Below are 23548 nucleotides of genomic sequence, written 5' to 3'. Positions count from 1 at the left end.
TGAGTCCATGTGTGGGTTCTTTAAGAGGAATTGTTTGGGGCTCCAGTAGTTTCCTCCACCAACTCAGCCGCTACTGGTTTTTGCAGCCAGAAGTTATGGAGACTTATATTCCTGGCACTGGAACCCTGGGTTGGCAATGAGGGCCTTGTGTGGAGCTGGGATTTCTCATTCCCTTCCTTTTTTTTTTTTTTTTTGTTTTAGTTTACTCAGACTACATTTTATTTTATTTATTTTTTAATATATTTTATTGATTATGCTATAACAGTTGTCCCATTTCCTCCCCTTTATTCCCCTCCAACCTGCACATGCTCTCAAGCCCATATTCTGCCCCCACCCCCCACCTTTAGTTCATGTCCGTGGGTAGTACATATAGGTTCTTTGGCTTCTTCATTTCTTATACTATTCTTAACCTCCCCCTGTCAGTTTTCTACCTACCACTTATGCTACTTACTCACTTTACCTTTTTCCCCATTCCTCCCCTCCCCTTCCCTGCTAATAACCCTCCATGGTATCTCTATTTCTGTGACTCAGTTCCTGTTCTATTGTTTGCTTAGTTCATTTTTGTTTTTGTTTTTGTTTTTGTTTCAGGTTCAGTTGTTGATAGTTGTGAGTTTGTTGTCATTTTACTGTTCCTAGTTTTGATCTTTTTCTTAGATAAGTCCCTTTAACATTTCATGTAATAAGGGTTTGGTGATGATGAACTCCTCTAACTTGACCTTATCTGGGAAGCACTTTATCTGCCCTTCTATTCTAAATGATAACTTTGCTGGATACAGTAATCTGGGATGTAAACCCTTGCCTTTTATGACTTGGAATATTTCTTTCCAACCCCTTCCTGCCTGCAAGGTTTCTTTTGAGAAATCAGCTGACAGTTTTATGAAAACTCCTTTGTAGGCAACTGTCTCCTTTTCTCTTGCTGCTTTTCAGATTCTCTCTAAAGGAAGAAAATCTTAAGGATGAATTTTCTGAATTGGTTCTGTGGTCTCTGCAATTGGTTCTCTAATCTGATTCCATTTGAAGGCACTAATGATTTTATTTCCTGTGATAAAGTTGGCACCAATGTTGATGGCACTAGGAATACCCAAAATATCAATAATGGATATTCCTAATCAAACATTTACAAAATATTTGGACTAAGTACATGTCCACATTTTGAGGGGGCATATATTTAGTACCCTAGAACGTATTTGTTATCTAATGAGTATAATGAATTAGCTGGTTGCTCTTAAGTAAGGAATGAAAAAGACGAACTTGAGACTTCAAATTCCTAGCTCAAAGACCATATAACTGACTGGAAATTTTCTGTTTGCCTTGAAAGAATTACTTGTTTCCTGCTACCACAGAGCTGAGACTTCTCAAAACCAAATCCAGAGTCCCATCCTACAAGAGGTTGAATTCCCAGATTCAGAGGGAAGCTCTGCTATTAAAATAATGGCATGGATTAGAAAAAAAGAAGATTCTAAAAATTATAATGGGGACATATGATCAGATCCTGATGAAGCTGGGGAAGCAGCCCTTCTACCCCTATCTATTTCACTCTGCTTTACCTTGAGAGACTGTGATGGCCTCCTCTAAGGTAGTTGTCTTACAAGACACTGCTGATTTTTCTCAGGACTCACCACAGACACCCCTCTTTGCTTCTAGAGCTATAGGAAAACCCAAGTCCCAGGAAGCCCCAAAAGGTGAAGTAAAAAGTTTGACCCCTAAAGAGGTGAACTATACTTCAAAAGAACTGCATTATTTTTTCAATTTATACAGACATAATTCTGCAGAATGTGTGTGGAAATATATATTAATGGTATTGGATAATGGTGGAAGGTAACTAAAATAGGATCAGGCTGAATTTATTGATATGAACTGACCAAACACAGATTTGGGGTTCAATGTTGTAACTCAAGGGGTTAGAAAGATCTCAAACTGGTTTATTTGGTTGGTTGGTTGGTTGGTTGGTTGGTTGGCTGAAATGTGTTTCAAAAGGTGGCCTACACTAAATGAAGTTGAAATGCCAGACCTGATTTAGTATACTCTAACAGAAGGGATCTAAAGGCTTAGGGGTGTTGAAATATTAGAGTAGATTTATCATGTAAAACTTCACTCACTCTGGGAAGTTATAGAAGACATACCTTTCATCATGACAGAAATTTGTGAGGGGAGCCCAAGTATCCTTGAAGAACTCCCATGGTCAATCTTCACTATAGGTCAGGAATTACAGTAGGAACTGTTCCCACTGAACTGGGATTTTTAAATTCAAGGAGAATAATTGGACCCCAGGATTGCAGGATAATTGCTAAAGACAAAGTGGGCCCAATTAGGATGGTGGATATCAGATTCAAAACAGTAATCAAAATAGTCTTACTGGCAGAGACCTATGGCATTAGCTAGGTGATCATGGTGTCCCTAACAAAGAATAGATGGGTGGTGTACAAATTCACACTTGAATTGAATAAGTGGAAGAGTTCTAGACCAAGGGCACAAAAGCCTTTACTCATAAAAAACAAAGAGTCATAGCTTTTTTTATCAATTCCAGCCTTGAGCAAGTTTAGAGACCCAGAACCTCTTGAATAAATGCAACGCCAGATCTCTTTGAAGAAGGGTCCAGAAAAATATATACTGTTAATCTTCCTCTTAGCCTTTCCTTGGAGACCTAGGGCTTTTCGCTGTACTTAATATGCTTTAAGGAAAATAAAATAATTAGACTTTTAGGAGTTACTAAACACTTACTCTAAGCTGACACTAATTTCCAGAGATCCAAATCATAACTGCAGTTCACCAGTCAGAGTAGGGGCTTATGGAGATAGGTGATCAGTGGAGTTTTAGCTCAGGTCCATGTCACAATGGGTCTTGTGGGTCCCCAAACCAATCCTGTGTTTATTTCTCCAATTCTGGAATGCATCATGGGTGTAGACACATTCAGCAACTGATAAAAACCCCACCCCAGTTTCCTGACCTGGAGTGGGAGTGCTATTATGTTTGGAAAGTCCAAGTAGAAGCCACAAGACTGTCTCTATATAGTAAAATAATAAACCAAAAGCAAAATAGCATTGCATGGTTTGCAGAGATTAATGCTACCATCAAGGATTTAAAGGATACAGAGGTACCATATTCCATTTAACTGGCCTATTTGGCCTGTGTAGAAAAGAGATGGATCTTGGAGAATGGCAGTGGATTATCATAAACTTAGCCAGGGAGTCACTGCAATTGCAGTTGCTATACCAAATGTGGCTTCATTGCTTGAGCAAATATACACATCCCCTGATACCTTGTTTGCAACTATTGATCTGGAAAATGTTTTTTCTGTAATACTTGTAAATAAAGACTTCCCTCAGAGGTAGTTTGCTATCAGCTGGCAAGGCCAGCAATACACTTACACTGTTGTATTACTCTGCTTGGACTGCCATGATAAAATTGATAAAGTACCACGGTCTCGGTGGCTTAAACAACAAAAACTTATTCTCTCACAGTTCTGGGGGCTAGAAGTCTCAGACAGAGGTGTCAGCAGATTTCATTTCTGGTGAGAGCTCTCTTTCTGGCTTGCAGATGGCTGGCTGCCTTTTCACCGTGTCCTCACTTGGCCTTTTGTCTGTGCACACAGAGAGAGGTCGCTGGTATCTCTTCCTCTTCTTATAAAGGCACAAGTCTTATTAGATGAGGTCCCACCCTTATGACCTCCTTTAATCTTAATTACCTTTCTACAAGGCCTAAGTCCACATACAGTCATATTGGGCCCCCCAATTTATATGTTGAATCCCTAACTTCCGATGTAGTTGTGGTTCCTTTTGCAGCTACCATATCAGATATGACTTCATTGCTTGAGCAAATTAATACATATTTTGGTACCTGGTATGCATCTGTTGATCTGACAACAGCTCTTTTTTCTATATCTGTAAATAAAGACCATCAGAAACACTTTCCTTTCACCTGGCAAGGCCAGCAATACATTTCACTGTCATACCTCAGTGTTATATCAACTCTCCAGTCCTATGTCATAATTTAATTCACATAGATCTTGATTACTTTCCTTTCTATAAAATATTACAGTTCTCCATTACATTTATGATATTATGCTGATGTCAAGATATTTCTTGAAAATGAAGCATAAGTTGTTGCATCTAACTCTTCCTACAACCAAAAAAAAAAGAGGTATAATACCTAGTGGGCCTCTTTGGATTTGTCCAGACACTTTTGGTTCCTCATGTCTCAGAATCAGCAGGAAAAGAAGGGAGTTGCTGTCTGGGGTGATTGCTCCTGACTACCAAGATGAAATTGGGCCGGTCCTCAACAATGAAGGCAAGGGAGAGTATGTTTGGAATATAGGAGATCTATTAGGGTGTCTCTTAGTATTAACATGCCCTGGCATTAAGATCAGTGGAAAACTTCAACAATCCAATCCTGTCAGTACTACTAATCGCAAGAATGAAGGTTTGTGTAACCGACCAGGCAAAGAATCACTTTCAGCTGAGATGCTTGCTAAAGGCTAAGGGAATGCAGAATGGGTAGTAAAAGAAGGTGGTTATAAATACCAGCTACAACCACAGGACCAGTTCTAGAAATAAGGATGGTAATTGTTAAAAGTATTCCTTCCTTATTTGGCTATAAATATGTTTATGTGTGTGTGTGTGTGCGTGTGTATATAATATCTTTGTCTTATTCCCCTCTATTCTTTTATTACATGACATAAGATATATTAACTTAATATACTGGTATTTAAGTATTGTTAATTTCACATTGTAATATTATCTCATAGGATATTGAGACAAAGAGTAAATATCATTCAAGAACTTTGCATCTCTGCAGGAGAAAGTAGGTATGTATATGTGCCAGGTTGTGTGTCAATTTGGCTAGGGTATAGTGCCAAGTCGTGTAGTCAAATACTAGTCTAAATGTTGCTGTAAAAGAATTTAGTAGATGTGATTAACATCTATAATCAGTTGACTTTAAGTAAAGGAGATTACCTTCGATAATGTGGGTGGGCCTCATCTGTTCATTTGAAAGCCTTAAGAGCAAAGACTAAAATTTTCCAGAGGAAAAATAGGAAATCTGTGTCAGGACTATAACTACCAACCTGTTGTACAAATTTCAGACTTGCCAGCCCCCACAATCACATGAACCAACACCTTATAAAATGACTCCATTTAAATATACATCTTTTAAATATATGCATTTATATGTATTAATATATATTTATGAAATTATCTATGTATAAATATATTTAAATATATATTTAAAGAGGAATTTAAATAATATACATGTTCTACTGGTTCTGTTCCTCTGGAAAACTTTCATACCATTAGTTTTGCCTGGTTTCATACTTTATGTAAATGATACAATACTTGTATGGCTTTCTCCATCTAGATTCTTTCCCTCATTGTATTTGTGAGATTCACCCCTCCTTTGCATGAATCACTCCATCCCACTGTGGATGAACTGTGGGAACAGACCATCTGTGCCACCTAGAGAGCCTCATTAGACAGTAGCCTGTAGGTGGCACTAAAATATCACATATAGAACTTAGAAATACCCTTTAACCTTGCAGTTTTATAAGTTTTGGCAACATCTGAAATTTTCTATGGTCTATAATAGAGCAAAAAGCATATCATCAAATTGAAAATGAAATTTTCTTTTTCCAGATGCAGTGCTAATTGGTTCAATAAACTTGAAGTGTTCAGGACTCAGACACCTTGACACAGTAGACTGTGGGGTAGTTTGCCCTGCGTCAGACATGAGGCAGAGTCCATGACTGGAAGGAAGTGTCTGCTCTTAAAGACACCCTTCTTGCAAGCTAGAAAGTTAGGGTGTCCAAGTCTATTGTGGACGCTTGCAGAAGCAGTGTTACTACTTAAAACCACAGCAGTAGCAAGAGCAATGTACATTTTCTTGAGCTGTTTCTTTGACCCCTAATATAACCAGGCAAGGTAACACCAGCACATATAGGAGGTTGTAATTTAGAAGGATCTCTGAGCATAAAGACTCTGAATATTTGATAATTAGCAGTAAGCCTACCTACCCCTTTGTTCTGGTGGGAGACACTCTATCTTCCAAGGGTATAAGCTAACTGCCCTTTGCTCTGGAGAAAAACAATCCCTGTCTTCTAAGGCTGTTCACTATACAAATATTCTTGAAAAGACAATCCAGAACAAACAGAAGCCACCACCTTGCTTACAAGACATGCAGAAAAGTGACAGACCCATGGAGAATTATCTTGCATCAGTAAGATGAGGAAGGTTCTCTATCATCTGAATGTTTGGTGAAGGAGAAAGAGGTGCTTCTCTAGAATTGGAAAGAAGGCTGCAGAGTTTCATCTCTGTTTCTAAGCATTGATATCAGCTTTGGGGGCCAAAAGGCTATAATATGGGAAGTGAGGAACTAGCTTGAGATTTTAGCCCTTTGTGACATCGACTCCTGAACATTTGAGAAGTGGCATTCTCCCTTTTATCTCCCTACAGCAGGTTATGGAGAAAATAGTCGTCTGGACTTCCTTTGCTTCTCTGTTCCTGAGCTTTGGAAGGAGCAGTCTGTCTAAGACCTCAGGGCGTTTTCCTTTCTGGTTGGGGCAAAAGCAGAGAAAGTAGATGGTGCATTGTGACTCTAGCAGAGAGAAGCAGCAGTGGTACTAAGAAGGGCAGAAGTATGGCAGAAGCCCAGGAAGGCCACCTTCCTGTGCAGGTCCAAGTAAAGCTTGATGAAAATAGAGACTGTTTCAGAGTACTGGCTAGGTTTTGGAGAGAAACCCCTGCTAATAATCCTTGCTAAATAACCTTTGCCTCTCTCTTAGTGTATAAGCAACAGCATTAAGGGATAGATTGAAAGACCTATTCTCTTGCCTGCAAAGATTCAGAGAGAAGTTTTGGATTACAATGCCAAGGTCTGGACTTCAGTACTGGAATGCCTGTAGTTGTTGAATATAAGGGAAGGTTAGAACTTCCATGGTTACTTTCTTGGGATCTTTACTTCCTTCTGTAATTTGTATTGTATATTAAAATGGTATAATAGGGGTAAAATTATAGGCTATTGGGCTTCTGTTGGTTGAAAGGACCTCAGAGATGACTTAGTCCAATAGTTTCTTAACTGAAATGCTGGGCCTGCTCGGACTTCCATGAATGGGCTTCAGGGGCCCAACCTTCTTCTAGTATGACACATTGACCCTCTGGATGGTTGTAATTTGACAAGAAATCAAACAGAACAGACTAGCCTTGGGGTATGGCTAAGGTGAGGTAGGTGTGGAGCCATGAAGCTGGGCTGGGTGGGATAGTCACCTTGAGCAGGATGAGGGATGAGGTGCTATGCAATGTGGGTGTCTAAGAGTAATCATGACATGCAGGAAGGACACTTGATGATGTTTTATGCTAAGAATTTACACAACAAAATAGAAAGCAGTTAACTATCTCTATTTAGATTGGTTTGGCTAGAGGTTGAGGTTCATGTTGTGAGTCATAGGGGAAAAGAATGTATAGACAAGATAAAACCCCGAGTGACAGAGGGAAACAACATTGAAAAGTGGTACTTTAGGAATGTTCATCTGGAGGAAATTGGAAGAATGAGAGACTAGGAAAAGAAGATCACTTTCTTTCAGAGCATATTTTTCCTGACACTCAGTAAGCCCTCAATAACATTTGGCGAGTGAGGCAGTGGAAGAAGGGGAGGAGAGGGGAGAGGAGAAGGGAGGGGAGGGTGCTCAGGAGAGGATGCTCATGGTAAGGGCATTATAATGGGTCCTATCAACACACGTTTTTATAAGAATGAGCAGGCTCACTTCCAATCTTTATATAAAAGGAGAGGTGAGAATATATGCCTTTACAAATACTCTTTACTACTACTCTGAGCAACATTTATACTTCCTCTCCTCCTTATAACAGAGGACAGTTACTGTTAAGTCCTCACATTTTAATGGGGCTTGTTGTACTGGGACTTCAGAAAGGAAATTGAGTTTTCTGTTAATGCGATCACTACTCTAGGGACTGGTTATTTGGGACAGCTGACGTGCAACGCTATAGTCTAGGGAGATACAAAATATTTTTTTTGCAGGTCACTTTTAAGAAATAGTTTGAGGTGGCTATGGAAGCTTCCTAAGCCTTTTGGGCTTCACCATTCTAGGTCAGGAGTCAGTCATCTCTCTTACATCTCAAAAATGACATTTTTGAACAGCACAGTATGACAGGCCCTCAACTATGTCTACAACCAAACCCCAAGGAACTATGAATAAGTTTCCTTTCGTGGTAAAGCAACTGGGCAGCTGTGGTTAAATTAAATGTCTTGAGATGGGCAGGTTACCTTAGATTATCCAGATGGGCCCAATGCCATCACAACAGTCTCTATAAGAGGAATGCAGAGGGTACGGGTCAGAGGAAAAAGAGATGTGACAAGAAGCAGAGATCAGAGTGAAGCAGCCACAAGACAAGGAATGTGGATGACCTCTAGAACTGGAAGAGACAGGAACAGGCTCCAGGAGCCTCAAGAAGGAACAAGGCCCTTCTGACACCTTAATCTTAGCCTGACACCTGACATCTTGAACTTCTGACCTCCAGAACTTTAAGAAAATAAACTTAGGTTGCTTTAAAGTACCAAATTTATGGTAATTTGTTATAGCAGCAGTAAGAAACTAACACACACAACAAGCACTGGATTCTATGGAAAGATGTTAGATAAGCCTCTCCCTCCATTCAAACACCTTTTACCAGCCTGGTGCAAAAGGTCTTAAACTTTGCTTTACTTTGAAGTCATGAGGAGAACTTTTAAAGATCCTCATGCCTAGGATATGACCTAAATTAAATGAACCCGAATCTCTGGGAGTAGCACCCATGAATTTTTATTTGTGTGTACATGTGTAAATAGAGAAATAAAATGTCCTTATCGTAAGTATCGTAGGTATGAAAAAGGTTTTCATAATTACATACATTTGTGTGACCACTATCCAAAACAAACACGGAACATTTCCAACACAATAGAAACTTTTTATTGCTGAGTAGCATTTGATTATATGAATATATCATAATTTATTTGTTCATTTTGATGTTGATGGAATTTTGGATTGTTTATAGTTTGGGACTGTTATAAATAAGGCTATGTAATGATTTTTTCTTTTTATTGAATTTAGTGGGGTGACACTGGTTAACAAAATTATATAGGTTTCAGGTGCACAATTCCACAACACATCATTTATGCACTATATTGTGTGTTCACCACCCTAAGACAAGTTCCCTTCCATCACCATTTATCCCCCCATATCCTTCTCCATCTCCCCCACTACACCCCTAGCAATCACCACACTCTTGTCCATGTCCATGAGTTTTTCCTCTTTTTTGCTTACTCCCTCCACCCCCAAGTTATGTAGTGATTTTAAAACATGGCCACAAAATCTCTGATGCTCCTTCAACACAAATGGTCTCCACATCCCTTCCTGATGGAGCTGGGCAGTCTTGTTACTGCTTTGCATTGTAGGATTGTGCAAATGATACTATTTAGACCAAATCATATCCCCCAAATTCATATATTGAAGTTCTAACCCCTATGTGATTATACGTGGAGACAGGGCCTGTAGAGAGGTAATTAAGGTTAAATGAGGTCACTAAGGAAGGGCTTTTATCTAAATAAAGCTGGTATTTTTATAAGAAGAGGGAGAGAGACCAGGGTTCTCTTTCTTTCCCTACACACACACAGAAAAAAGGCCACGTGAAAGAACACAGTGAGAAGGAGGCCATCTGCAAGCCAGGAAGACTGTCCTCACCAAACACCAGCTCTTGATCTTGGACTTTGCAGCCTGCAGAACTGTGAGAACATAAATATCTGTTATTTAAGGCCCCCAGTCTGTAGAGCTTTGTTATGGCGTACTAATACAGACATTATGATGCTTGTGAAGGTATAATATAAAAGGCCATGAAGCTTTCCAAAGCTGGGAAGTTCTCTGGGAATACTAGCCTTGAAGGCATGCTTGAGCTCCCCTGGAAGAAATTTGGCTACCCTGAGACCACTATGCCAAAAAGGCTATTGTAGACATTTTGGTTGAAAGTAACCACCAAGTCTCGACTTCAACCTCTCAGCCCAGAGGCCAGAGGTGAGTGTGCTAGGCATTTGGGAATGGCTGTGTCAGACACTGGCCAGGTGGGACAGAGAGGAGCTGCCCCACTGTGCCCCTTATCAATCCCTGACTTTTCTAATTTGTGAGCATGAAAAATGGTGGTTGTATGCCACTGACTTTGTGGTAGTTTTTTAGTCATACTGGATAACTGGAATAATGCTGTCATGAGAATTCTTGGAGAAGTCTCTTTTTTGAACCTATTCACACCTTTCTCTCTGTTAAGCATATTGTAGTAGAACTGCTAGTTTGAAGATTAGATGTGTTTTGACTTCATATGAATTTGCCACAGTTCTACAAAATAGTTGTACTAGTTTACATGCCCAACAGCTATATATGAGGGTTTCAGTTGTTCTACATTTCACCAACATTGTTGTTATCAATCTTCTTGATCACTGCTCTAATGGGTGTAAAAGTACATCTCATTAGTCCTTTTATTTTCAGTCCTCTGTTATTAAAGATGTTGACTACTCTTAGATCTTGATTCTGAGCATCTGTTCAAGTCTTTCATCTAGTATTAAACATTGGGTTATTTGTCTTTTTATTATTTATTTGTGATAATTTGTACTAAATTATAGATACATGTCTTATGTCAGATAAGCTCCCCTGGTGCAGCCAAGGTTGAAACCACTGACCTAGTACTTATTTCTTGTTTTTCTGGAGAACAAAACCAGGGTTTGCTGTGCAGGATTTGGAGTCAGACTGCCTGCTGTTTATATGGATTGGACAGTTGCCTACTGACTGACCTTGGGCAAGTCATGTTAAAAGATAAGATATGGTACATGAAAATTTTCAAGAGTATATTTGACCAAACATCTATTCAAATTGGGCCAAACCGAATATGGTTAAAGTGCTCCATGGTAGGAGCCAGGGGAAGAAGTTTTTATAGACAAGTTGCAGAATCAAAGAAAGGAAATTATTAGATTAGATATAGCTGTGTGGTTGCCTTATTTGGGAAAGGCAAATAAGGTGGCTGTTTGTGATTGGTTGTTTTTAAGGTTTTTTTTTTTTAATTTATTGATTTTGGAGTAGGGGGCAAGGAAGAAGCACATCTATTAGTTTTTCCACTTATTTATTCATTTATTAGTTGCTTCTTTTTTGTACCCTCACCAGAGACTGAACCTGCAACCTTGATGTATCAGTGTATCAGGACAACACTCTAACCAACTGAGCTACTGTGCCAGGGCAATTGTTCTTAAGTTTTATTTTCTTGTATTAAAGTGCATTGACTCTGGCTTAGGTTTTGGTTTGCTTATGTAGGCTACCAAGGCACATTAGAGCTACCCCAGTCTAACAGCTTCCTTGTTTCATTACTTTACCAGTCACTTAATAGCTCTGTATCTCATTTTTTAATTTAATTTTATTGTTGTTCAATTACAGTTGTCTGTATTTTCTCCCCGCCCCCTCCAAACTTACCTTCCTCTCTTGTTTCCATCCTCCCCCTTGGTTTTGCCCATATGTCCTTTATAGTAGTTCCTGAAAACCCTTCTCTCACTGTCTCCTCCTCCCTCCCCCCTCCCCTCTGTCTATTGTTAGATTGTTCTTAATTTCAATGGCTCTGATTAGAGCATTATGCTAAGTGAAATAAGCTAGGTAGTGAAGGACAAATACCATATGATCGCACCTTTAACCAGAACATAATCAACAAAAGAAAAAATCTCTGTATCTCATTTCATTATCTCTAAAATAGAGTTAATAATAGTACAATGAAGAGTATTATAATAATTAAAGGACATTAGGCACAGAACCATTATTATGGTAACTGACACTACATACACTGTACACAGAACTATATAAGGTTTTCATTGGATGAACATTTTTCATATGTATATAGAATTTTCTATTTTAGCTAAAATTTTCAAGACACTAACATTTGCCCTGTATAAAAAGACTAAGAAGAGGACAGTTATGCATATAAGGCTTAGACATATAAGGAAATTGTTGGAAACACTGGGTATTTAAATTGTGTTTTTTTTTAAAATACTGTGTGCCTCAGATTGTCTCCAGTTAACAAAGGAAGGAGGTAGGAGAGAGGAAATAGAGGGTGAGTGACATTAGCTGACAGTAACAGGGAGTCTAGCATTGCAGATTTTCTAAATGCAAAAATTTGAGGCTGAAATTGGCACTAGTAATGTCAAGTATTTAGTAGTGCTAAAAAGTTCTCTCTCATACATGGCTTCTTGCGTGATCAAAGCTCATGTTCACAAAGCAACTACCTAAGCCTGTGACAACACACAGTTCTAGGTAACAGATCAGCACGGAACTTTGATCCATATTAAAGGCAGGCTGGCCTTACTATCATAGTGCTTTATTCTGAGTGACAGTTTACAAAAAGCTTTCATATATTTATTTTAGGTTAATTTACCTTATAATAATCTTGTGAGGAAAAAAATGGAGGAGAAGAAGAAGCTGGGATTCAGAGCTTTCACAGCTGGTAAACTCAGCACTGGCCCAAGACATCACATTTTCCAGCTCTAAGCACAGGGCCTTACCTACTACACCAGAGCTTCTCAGACTCTAATGTGTGTCACTGGGGGGATTTGTAAAAATGAAGATTCTGACTAAACAGGTCCAGGGTGGGGCTAAGTCCTTGTATTTCTGATAAGCTTGCAGGTAATGTGGATACTGACCCATGGACATACAACATGTTCCTGAATAACATCTTTTCATTCAATGTCATTTTGTTATAATGTTGATGAGATATTATAGAAACTTAACTCTTGTTTATATCAATTAATCTGTGGTAAAATTGGTTTTATTATACATCCTTTTGCTTAAAGTTGGAGGACTTATCAAAGATATTACATTGAGGACTTACTGTACTTTGATTGGCCAGGCACTATATCACACTCCATTTAATGCATCAACTAGCCTTAGGCCTCTGTCTTCAATATTCATGGTGTTTGCACTACTAACCTCTGAATAAAATCATGTAGGGGTTGGCTTTCAGCAAGGACCACCACCCAAGGGTGAGTTTCCCTAATTAGCCAAACCACAGGTGTTTTTCTTTAGATGCACTCTTCCTTTCCTAGGACTAACTAGGGGAAATATAGCAGAATGCATCCTTATTCTTGAAAGCATCTTACCCTAAGCTTTGTCAAGAGCTCTGACCAGAGAAATGGCAGTGAGTAAGTCTCAGTTATGTCTGAGAGGAAACAAGAAATGGTAGAAAAAATGTGATTGTTGATCTGGAAGTAGGGCATACTTATAGACTGTATATTACTATTTTTGTTCTGCAATCTACCTACAAATGTGAGTATGCATGTCATATGTTAGTGTTATAACAGGCAGTGATTTGACAAAAAGATGAAAATAAAGTGAAAAGGTGTTAGACTTCCCTAAAGACAAAGAACATGACTTTTCCACATTGAGAAGACTCCACACAGGAAGAAATACCACACAAACTCATAGCTGGATGTGTGAGTTCACAGGTTCCCAAACTTCCCTGGACACCCAGCTGCCAACTAAAACTCCTTCACAGAAGAAGATATTGTCAGACCTGGGAAGCAAACCCTGGACATTCTAAGAGGGGTTTTATACCCTCTTTACCCATCCTGTCTGTTCCTAGAAACTGTGCCTGCTGGGAACACCTGTGCAGAACAAGCCAGCAGCCCTTCCTTCTTGTTCACTGCCGGCCAGGGAATCCAGATCCTAGAAGTCCCTGAGGACCCATCCCACTAGTGTGTGCACATGTGTGCAAGGTGTGTGTGTCTGTCCTGTCTCTTTTTCATATTCCTTTCTTTGGCATGTCTCGTTTCTCCTGCCCGCTTCCTTGAGGCTCTTCCTGTCCTGTTATTTGTCCAGATCAGAACACTGCTCCTACCTTTCTTTCCCTAGGCCATATCTTCTGAAGTGTCCTGGCTACCGGTTTGTACATGGCAATGCAGTTTTGGTGGGTGGATGGAAGCTTAAGGAGGTAGGTCAGAGTTTCAGCAGAACTGATCATTAACAAACCCTAGTTCAGCCTGCTGACAGGAATTTAGCAGTATCTGTTCTCATTTGTCAGTATACTTGCTGTCCTGGCCCTTCCATATTCGTAATATCTTCCCTAGGTTTGGGGGTACAGAAGTACAAGTAGATCCTGTGTGGAACTAGGGAGGTCATGATGAGCACCAGATCTGCAGATTGTACTGAAACCCAGGATACTCCTGAAGCTGGATACCTTGCTCCCCGGCTGCTTCTCCATGTCTGTGTCTTGCTGCATGTGAAGGGGTAGGCTCCAAGAACAACAAAGAGATGGCAGCACATGGAAGGCCAGGACTGCTAAATGAGCCAATTTAATGTCTAATTTATAGAAAGAGGAAGAAGTCTGTGCTCCTTTCCTTATGCCTCATCTTTAGAGCAGGGAGGCTGTTTCTTATTCAATACTGTGAGGTTTTATTGTGACAAGATGCTCCTCATATGACAAGAATAGCACTGAGCCATTAAAGAATAACTTGCCAGGCAATTATTAAGTGTTTTCCAAAAGCAATCTTGTCTTGCAAAATGTTTTAAAATAAATTGAATATGCACTTCCACTTAGAGGTAAAGAAAAGCATATCATTTGGTTTAATTTAGAAATAATTCAGTTGATGGTAATAAAAGCAAGTAAATTTAAATTAAGTTATTGATTCTGATGATTATGAGTTAGAACTCCAACATGAATTAAATAACAGATTTTTTCTGCTTGAGTAAATCCTAATTTTTAGCAAGTTTCATGAAGAATATAGATTAGCCACTATATATGATACGAGTTATGCTGATATCGTTATTTATAAAGTCCTTGTACAGTGCAGGACTTTGCAATAAATTACCATATAGTCATTTTTCTCCAGTGATGCTGAGGATGATGTAAAGGGTTCTTCTGCACAACATCTATTCCTGTCAGTTAGTGGCTGCACTGCATAGTGATAGATGTTTTCCAGGCAACTGATAGAACTCGCTATAATAACTCAATATTCATTGAATAATCTGCACTAATAATCAAATTAAATTAAAAAATAAACCTCACTCTACATATATTTTTGTGATTAATTTATCATCATATTGATTCCATTCTCACATTACATCTACATCAAATGTTTTTTTAATGCAGGAGCCTTATTTATATACAGGTGCATAAGAAGGGTGAGAAGGGAAGTTTTATCATCCATTAAAGTTAATGAGCAGTGAGAAGTATAGAATAAGGAACTTTCATCTGGAAACAAATTTTCCCATCTCTGAGAAATATGAAAGCAATTTCTGACAAAGTTTTTCATTACTCCCTGTTGTATCTAGATCATATATTTTCCTACTTAGAATACATTTTGGCAAATGTATTTGTTCAAATCATAAATGAATGAAAGTCAGCTTCATACATTCTTTCATGTTAAAATTTTAAATTGTATTCATATATGTAGACAATTAATACAGTTTCTGACTATAAGACAGAGACTTGTAAGACTCATGGAAAGTCCTAAATTATACTAAAAATATTTCTGGGATTTTCATTAACTAAATTAGTCCTCCAGACTCTTGGACTATTTAGGTCTGGAATTTAACTTAATTACCATCCTCTTTACCTTTGTGTACTAACTTGTTATCCAGACATCACAAAACACCTTGAACAAATTCAAATTTCAATCAACAGCTGCCAGACATCTCTGCTCTTCTCCACATGCTTATATATCTGGTTCCCGCAACCTCTCCAGGGATCAACTCTACCTGTTCAGCTGACCTCACTCAGGTGGAACTGAACAACACTTGGCCTCTGTCTGCCTTCCTCGCCTCCTGCCCAGGGTTCTAAGTTGATAATGAGGCTAGAGAGAAGTGAATTCACCCTCCTCAGAGCACATGCATGCAAAACCCAGAAGTACAGGGGGTTATAACTCCTTGTGAGGTAAACTTCTGTTCCATACTATGGAACTAGTGGACACTTGCTGCCCCTGGCTGTTCCTAGATTCAGTTATACAGCAGCTTCAAGGACTGTCCCACAATCACCCATACTCAACAATGCCAACCAAAAGACCTTTATCTCAAATTGGCTCTTAGTTCCCTGTGTGGCTCCCTGTGGCCTTTACTACTGCTCCTGGGACTGCACTTCCTAAAAAATAGAGCACTTCACCTTTGCCCAGGCTCTGCTTTCTGAGACTTCCAGGAAAAAACAAATAGATTCCTTTGATTAAGGCTTGGTCTCCCCATTTTCAAAATGAGCTAATACTATCTACCTCAATATGTTACTTTGAAGATTAAGTGCATATTATTTAGATGACAGTATTTTATGGAGTATAATATTACTGTATATGACTGTTCTCCCCACCAGTTCTCTCTTTCAGGCCCAACTTTGAATAGTATAATTGGCAGAGTTTTGCTACTACCTATGATGTTCTAACCCCAGGAAAGAACTCCTCTTGCTTGCTTTAGACCAACTGTGTTTCTGCAATTTTATTTCTTCATTTTCCTACTTAGCTGATCACTGAAACTAAATCAATATACCTACCACCAATAGGTGCATTTCAATGTCATTGATGTATCTTTATTCATGTCAAGAAATACATGGGACAGCTCTCTCCATTTAAGCCTATGATGTCTGTGAAGCCTTTCTAATTGCCAATACTCAATTCTGACATCCTTGTTGAGCAAAGCAAGCTTATTTTTTTCCAGATCACTTATGATGGGCTGAAGTGCGATTTTCCATATCAGCAAATGACCAAACAAATTCAAAAGCTATACATTTATAATTAAACCGGAACCAAAACATAATACTGATTTTTTACCACATTTAATGTATATACCCATCGGGTTTTTTGGTTACAATCTTAAACATAGGCAAAATTTAGTGGAGAGAAAGGGGGTTCACAGAATCAGTAGGAGGCTGGAGTATCTGGCTTGGAAAACAGGTAGGAACCAATGGTATTTTGGAGGCAACAGAAACTGTAGCAAAGTTTAAACCATAGGAATGGTTTGGTCCACACAAAGCCTCTTTGGTTGTGTATTATACACTGACAAGTCAAACCTTGGAAAGATATGTGTCTATTAATCAGGGTAGGCTAAGTTATGCTGCGGTCACAATTTAACTTTGAAACATCAGTGAATTGATATATGACTATATATTTCTTGCTCATTCAGTCTTCTTCTGGTGACTATACTTCCTGGAAAATTTGCAGTTAGCCAGTGACCAATTCTGTCCAATGGTCCATGAAAAAAAAAAAAAAAAAAGACGCGTCAGTTGCAGACTGAGGCAATGAAAAGTCCCTGTGCAGCCCCCTAGCTTTCTCTTAACCTTCTGAGGCAACCTAGAAGTCATGTGTTGATTTAACAGAGCCACAAGGTGTAGGTGGACTGAATCACTGAGTCCCTACATTGGAAAAATATGTCCTAGATAGCTGCTAAACCTGAAGAAGACTGAGTAAGCAAGAAACATATAGTCATATTAATTCACTGAGATCTTTCTAATATCATTTTCAAAGGACACAGGAAGAACTGAAAGAGCTCCCATGGCCAAAGCTGAAACAATTAGAACAATAAAATGAATAAAGTAGTATTAGATTATAAACAAAAGCATAATATTCATGCATATCACACATATTCTTAAATTACTGAAAAGTAAATAAATAAACTCTGACTGGTGTGGCTCAGTTGGTTGGGCGTCATCCTGAAAAGCAAAATTTTGCTGGTTCCATCCCAGTCAGGGCACATGCCTAGGTTTCGTGTTCAGTCCCCTGTTGGGACACATTAGAGAGGCAATGGATGGATGTCTCTCTCTTACATCAATGTTTCTCTCTCCTTTCCCCCTCTCTAAAAATAAATTAATTAATTAAATCTTTTAAAAACAAAAAAAGAAGAGAGAATAAACTCTCTTTTTTGCAGGATTCCAAATACTTTATGTAGATACTCTATCCTCAGAAAGGTAGAGCACAACTTTCCAAACCTTAACTGAGGGCTGCATGTGAAGACTTCCTTTAAAAGGGTGTATTATCACAAGGATGGAAGAAGTAACTTTATACAGGAGAAGCATGACAACCACTACTTCAGCCAGGTGATCAAAGACAACATCCACAGTGATGTCATGTTGGTAACATGTAACTTTGATATGATATGATGAGAATATCGCTTCACCTCTGTGATCTTCCCATCCAAAACACATAACCCCGTCTACTCATGAGAAAAATATCAACCTGGTCATTACTAATCTCCCCACCCAACCCGACCTTCAGGGCACAACAAAGCTGTTTGCAGTGGCTTTTCCATACCAATAGCCTTTCTTGACTCATGCTTCAGACTTTCCTATAATTTCCCAAACAAGCAGCATCTGGTCTCTATGTGCCCTGGGGCTTCCCACTAAGTGGCCGCAGACTCAACAGCCAGCTTTAGTTCACAACTTGGCTTTTCCTGGGCACATTGACTTCAGCACTAGTAGTAGCTATCTGAAGAATGCTTTGTAGTTTATACCAAGAGACTGTGGACACAACACAGATAGCAGGTGACCTTGGCCTGAACCTCTCAGGTGGTTCCAGAACCAGTGAACCCAGTGAACAGCTTCAGACCACATCAAAGCATCACCCAACCACCTTCACAAGTGACACACTCAAGGGGTGGACTTAGTGGACACTAGAGCCCAGCTGAAGTAAGTCCCTGCACAGCCAGTTCTGGCAGCTAAATGGCCTGGAGGTAAATGCCTCCCATTGACATGCCAACAGCAATCAAGCCTCAAGTACAACAAGAGAGTGTACAGAACCCACACATGGTTGGGGGTGTGCACCTGTAGTGCCCTGCTTGGGTGAATGAGGAAGCTGAGCCACTGGACTCTATAGGACACCTACTACATTAGGCCACTCTACCAAGCCTGGGAAATGTAGCAGCTCTATCTAATACATAGAAACAAGCACAGGAAAGCTGTCAAAGTGAGGAGGAAAAAATCACCTCCCAAATTAAAGAACAGAACAAAACTCTAGAGAAAGAACTAAATAAAATGGAAACCAGCAATCTACTGGATGCAGAGTTCAAAACACTGGTTATAAGGATGCTCAAGGAAGTTAGTGAAAATATCAACAGCATAAAAGTGGACATCAAAGAAAAGAAGCAATCAGAAATTAAGAATACATTAACTAAAATGAATGATTTACAGAGAATCAACAGTAGAGTTGAAACTAAGAATCAACTCAGCAATCCTGAATATAAGGAAGCAAAAACCAAAACCAAAAACAAAAAACAAAAAAAACCACCCAAACAGAGCAGATAAAAGAATAAAGAAAAAAGATCCCAAAACACTGAGAATAGTGTAAGAAACCTCTGGAACAACTTCACACATACCAACATCCGTATAATGGGGGTGCTAGAAGGAGAAGAAAGAGAGCAAGAAATTGAAAACCTATTTGGAAAACATAATGACAGAAAACTTTCTTAACTGGGTAAAAGATATAGACATACAAGTCCAAGAAGCACAGAGAGTCCCAAACAAGATCAACCCAAAGAGGCCCACACAAGACACAGCATAATTAAAATGCAAAAGGTAAAATGCGAAGAGAGAATCTTAAAAGCAGCAAGAGAAAAGTGATTAGCAGCCTACAGGGGAGTTCTCATAAGACTGTCAGCTGATGTCTCAACAGAAACTTTGCAGACCAGATGGAACTAGCCAGAAATATTCAAAGTGATGAAAAACAGGGACCTACAGCCAAGATTACTTTACCCAGCAAAGCTATCATTTAGAATCGAAGGACAGATAAAGAGCTTTCAGACAAGAAAAAACTAAAGAGTTCATCACCACCAAACCAGTATTAAATGAAATATTAGAGAGTCTTGTTTAAGGGGAGAGGGAAGGGAACTTAAGGGGAAAAAGGGGGAAGGATTTTGAGGAACAAGTATGAAAGACACAGAGATGAGGACTGGGGGGGGGGGGGGGAAAGGGAGGGAGGGGGGAGACCGGGTGGGGTGGGATGGGAGAAATAGATTAAAAAAAATGTACTTGAAAAGTAACTAAATAAAATTTAATATTAAAAAAATAAAATAAATAAAAAGATAAAAAATATGAGCAATAAAATGGCAATAAATACATATCTATCAACAATTAAATCTAAAAAACAAAATAAACAAGCAGAGAAGTAAAAGCATGCTATTTCACACATCTGCTATCTTTGTATTCTGCACAGAGTTCCAAAGTCAAGATTCCTTCTGGCTTCATGAATTACCAAGATGATAATCAATATGACTGACTTATCACAAGCCTTTTAGTCTGCTCCCCTGATAGATCCTTAGCTTCTTTGGGAAGAAGCTTATAATTGGTTTCTATAGGGAACCGATCAGCATGGCAGTGGCAAATGTAGCCCAGTATTGATCCGGAAAACCGATCAATGCAAGTCGGCAAACAGGAGCCAGGTGTGCAGATTGGCTTTCCCATGGGGAATCAGGCCTGTGTTGTACCTAGGCTGCTAAGAGACTTGCTTTTGCTAAAACTCTCACCCTGAGTTAAGACTCCAGATGTTTAATGTATATCTCTGAAACAACTCCCTAAAGTCTATACTAAGATGTCCCAAGAACAAAATGTAGCCAAATCAATCATTTTTATCATTCCCTTGCATTTGCAACTTATTTTTGTGTGTGTGTTATCTGTAAGAAGTAATCACTTAACTAAAAATAGAAATTATGAGAACCTTCTTTGGTGCAGTGTGACTGGAAAGCAATAAAAGCCTGTCCAGGCAAGGGTCAGTGCACTCTCCTCTTGAGAGAGTGGTCAAGATGCTCCAAGAAAGTGGCTGTGCCATCTCTTTTTCCCACAGGACTCGGTAGTCTGTGTGAATTTGTTTACCTCATCCACAACACTCAGATTCCAGAGGGCTGGAGTCTCCATCAGGTTTCCAGGGAATTGGATTAGAAAAGGTTAGTTCTGGATAAGAATTTCCACTGTAAAAACATGCAAATATTCCATTGACACAATAGATCTTTGCAGCTGGATGAGGTTTATTTTTTTATTTTCCAACCATTCCTTAAACTTTTTCCTGTGATTTTTCTCCCCCAGCCCACTATAATTCAGGCTTCTATTGCTTTTCCTTTCCTTTCTTCTTCTTACATGCTTTTTAAAAAAATTTAACCATTCTTGATATTTTTTTCTTTTGCTTTTTCTTGGACATGTTCTTTCTCCAGTTCCTTTGCTGTTTTTCCCTCCATTACTCTATTAATTTTTGTTCCCTTTCTTTTCTGTTCATTCTTTTCCTGAACCCATACTTGTGCTTTTCTTCAACAACTATCTTTCTTTTTTCAAGTTCTTCTATCTTTTTTTCCCTAGCTGTTGATTTAATTCCTCTAGATCATCCTGTTGCAGAAGGTCACACCCTTTTTCTTTGCCAATTAATCAAACTCCCAATGGTGTCAGGCTACTTACTGGTAAGTGCACCTATTTCTGTTCTACTTAGTTATCTTTGGATTCAACCACACTGATGCACCCCTGGAACTCCATGCTTTTCAGGCTCATTCCCTTGGCCTCTGAGTTGTGGGCATCTTCATCCATGTCTTTCTCATCCTCCCTGTCACTATTGTTGTTATTAAACAGGAAGCTCTGGTGACAAAGGGGAGAAAATAGTGACGGTTAAATTGCTGAAGCTCAGTGGCAAAGATGGTAAGTACACTTCCACTGTCTTCCCCTAGCCCCTGTCCTCAGGCATCTGCTGAGGACACAGAAAAAGCCTGAGGAGTGTGGAGATCAACCCCCCATTGTTCCATTGCCCATATCTGGCCTACCAAGTTCAAATCCGCAGAGCCTAAAACAAAATATTCACTGTTCATGGAAGTGTCCAATAGTTAAAATTTCCCCCAGAGGAATTTCACACTTTTAAAAGAGCTTCATGAGACGTAACTGTCTTGTTGTACATGTTTGAAAGGTTATTCTAAAACAGGCAATTTGATATTACAAATGAAGTATTTTCTTCCTTTCCTAATCAGTGCTACTCAATGGAAAATGCTAAACATGTTATGCATCAAGTGTCTCATTAATGTAATTTGGCAAATTTGCTTGAGGAGTTAGTTACATTGGATGGTCTTCCTTGATGACACAGAGACTACTACAGCCAGCAAGGAAGCTCTGAGTCAAAGTGGAGAGGAAATGCAACAAAGTGCGTTCTCAACGACACACATGCTGTCCTCCACTGAGAAGAGAAATGGGGCTGAGTCCCCAACATGGCAGCTCGGCTGGTCCCAAACATCCACAGTCTTTTTTTTTTAGGTTAAATTATTTTATTGTCGTTCAATTACAGTTGTCTGTATTTTCTCCCCATCCCTCCCACTCTTAGGACATACCTAAACTATGATGTTATTGAGATCACAGAGGACGAAGGTGTTTTTCTATGGTCTGTGATTTATTCTGGCTCCACAGTGCTGGGCTTGTTTATTTTTGCTTGACTTTTTACTTCTTTTCAGATTTGCACTTTTAGAGCACAGTTTGTGGTTTGGTATCAAAACTTTCCTTTACCGTTCTTATTAACATTTATTTTGGAACAAAGCTTGCAAGTGGACATATGGGACACAGCACCTCTTTCATTATGAAGGAGTCTGAATGATCTGAGGAGGTGCCCTGAAAGTCATTATATTTATAAAATAAACATTATTTCATGTAACATTTCACAAATGTTTCATTGCCCCTTTCCCTACATCAGTAATGTGTATGTATGTGTGTATGAATTTCCAAAATCAAAAAGTTAAATTTACTTATCTAAATGTAATAAATTGTACAATCATATTCCAAACTGAAGGCTAGTTACTAATTCTTGACAGAGGTGGACTGAAAATGCCATTGGTTAGGTTCAGGCTTTTTATGCACACAAAATGACCTGCCTCTATTTAGTAAAATCAACTTTTCCTATATGTCTACATAAATCAGGTAACTTGTTTGGGTGAACTCTAAATCTATTTTTAAATTTTTTATTGTGTTAAAATACAAGTAATATAATATTTGCCATCTTAACCATTTTAAGAGGCACTTCAGTGGTACTAAATAATTCATTCTGTGCATCCATCACCACCATCCATCCCAATAACTCTTTTCACCTTCTAAGTCTGAAACTCCATGCTTGCTAAACAATGATTACTCATTCTATCCTTCCCTCAGCTCCTGGAAACCATCATTATACAGAGGTAGGCAAAAGTAGGTTTACATGTTGTGAGCACATGAAACACAGTTTATTCTTATGTTATAATTTATTAGTTATGTTATTTCCATGCAAACAACTGTAAATCTACATCTGTCCACCCCTGTATTTTTTTCTTATGGTTTTGACTAAATATTTCATCTAAGTGGATTCAAACAGTATTTTCCTTTTTGCGACTGGGTTACTTCACTTAGCATAATGATCTAAAGATGCATCTAGGTTGTAGTATATTGCACAATTTCCTTCATTTTTAAGACCAAGTAATATTTAATTGTATGAATATAACACATGTTGGCAATCTATACATTGGGTTGTTTCTTGTTTTAATATTATGAATATGCTGCTATAAACACAGGTGTTCAAACATCTATTCAAAATACTGCTT

The 23548-nt window shown here is 38.8% G+C and overlaps 1 pseudogene; it reads right to left on the bottom strand.

The window, feature by feature from the left end:
* Window positions 1-20154: 20154 nt before the first annotated feature.
* LOC119035820 (coiled-coil domain-containing protein 34-like) lies at window positions 20155-21599 on the bottom strand (annotated as a pseudogene).
* Window positions 21600-23548: the final 1949 nt, after the last annotated feature.

Source organism: Artibeus jamaicensis, unplaced genomic scaffold (genome assembly GCF_021234435.1).
Source record: "Artibeus jamaicensis isolate MK-2021 breed Jamaican fruit bat unplaced genomic scaffold, CSHL_Jam_final contig_511, whole genome shotgun sequence".
Taxonomy (NCBI): Eukaryota; Metazoa; Chordata; class Mammalia; order Chiroptera; family Phyllostomidae; genus Artibeus; species Artibeus jamaicensis.
Note: the sequence above shows the minus strand (reverse complement) of the source record. Positions and strands in the feature narration are given on the sequence as shown.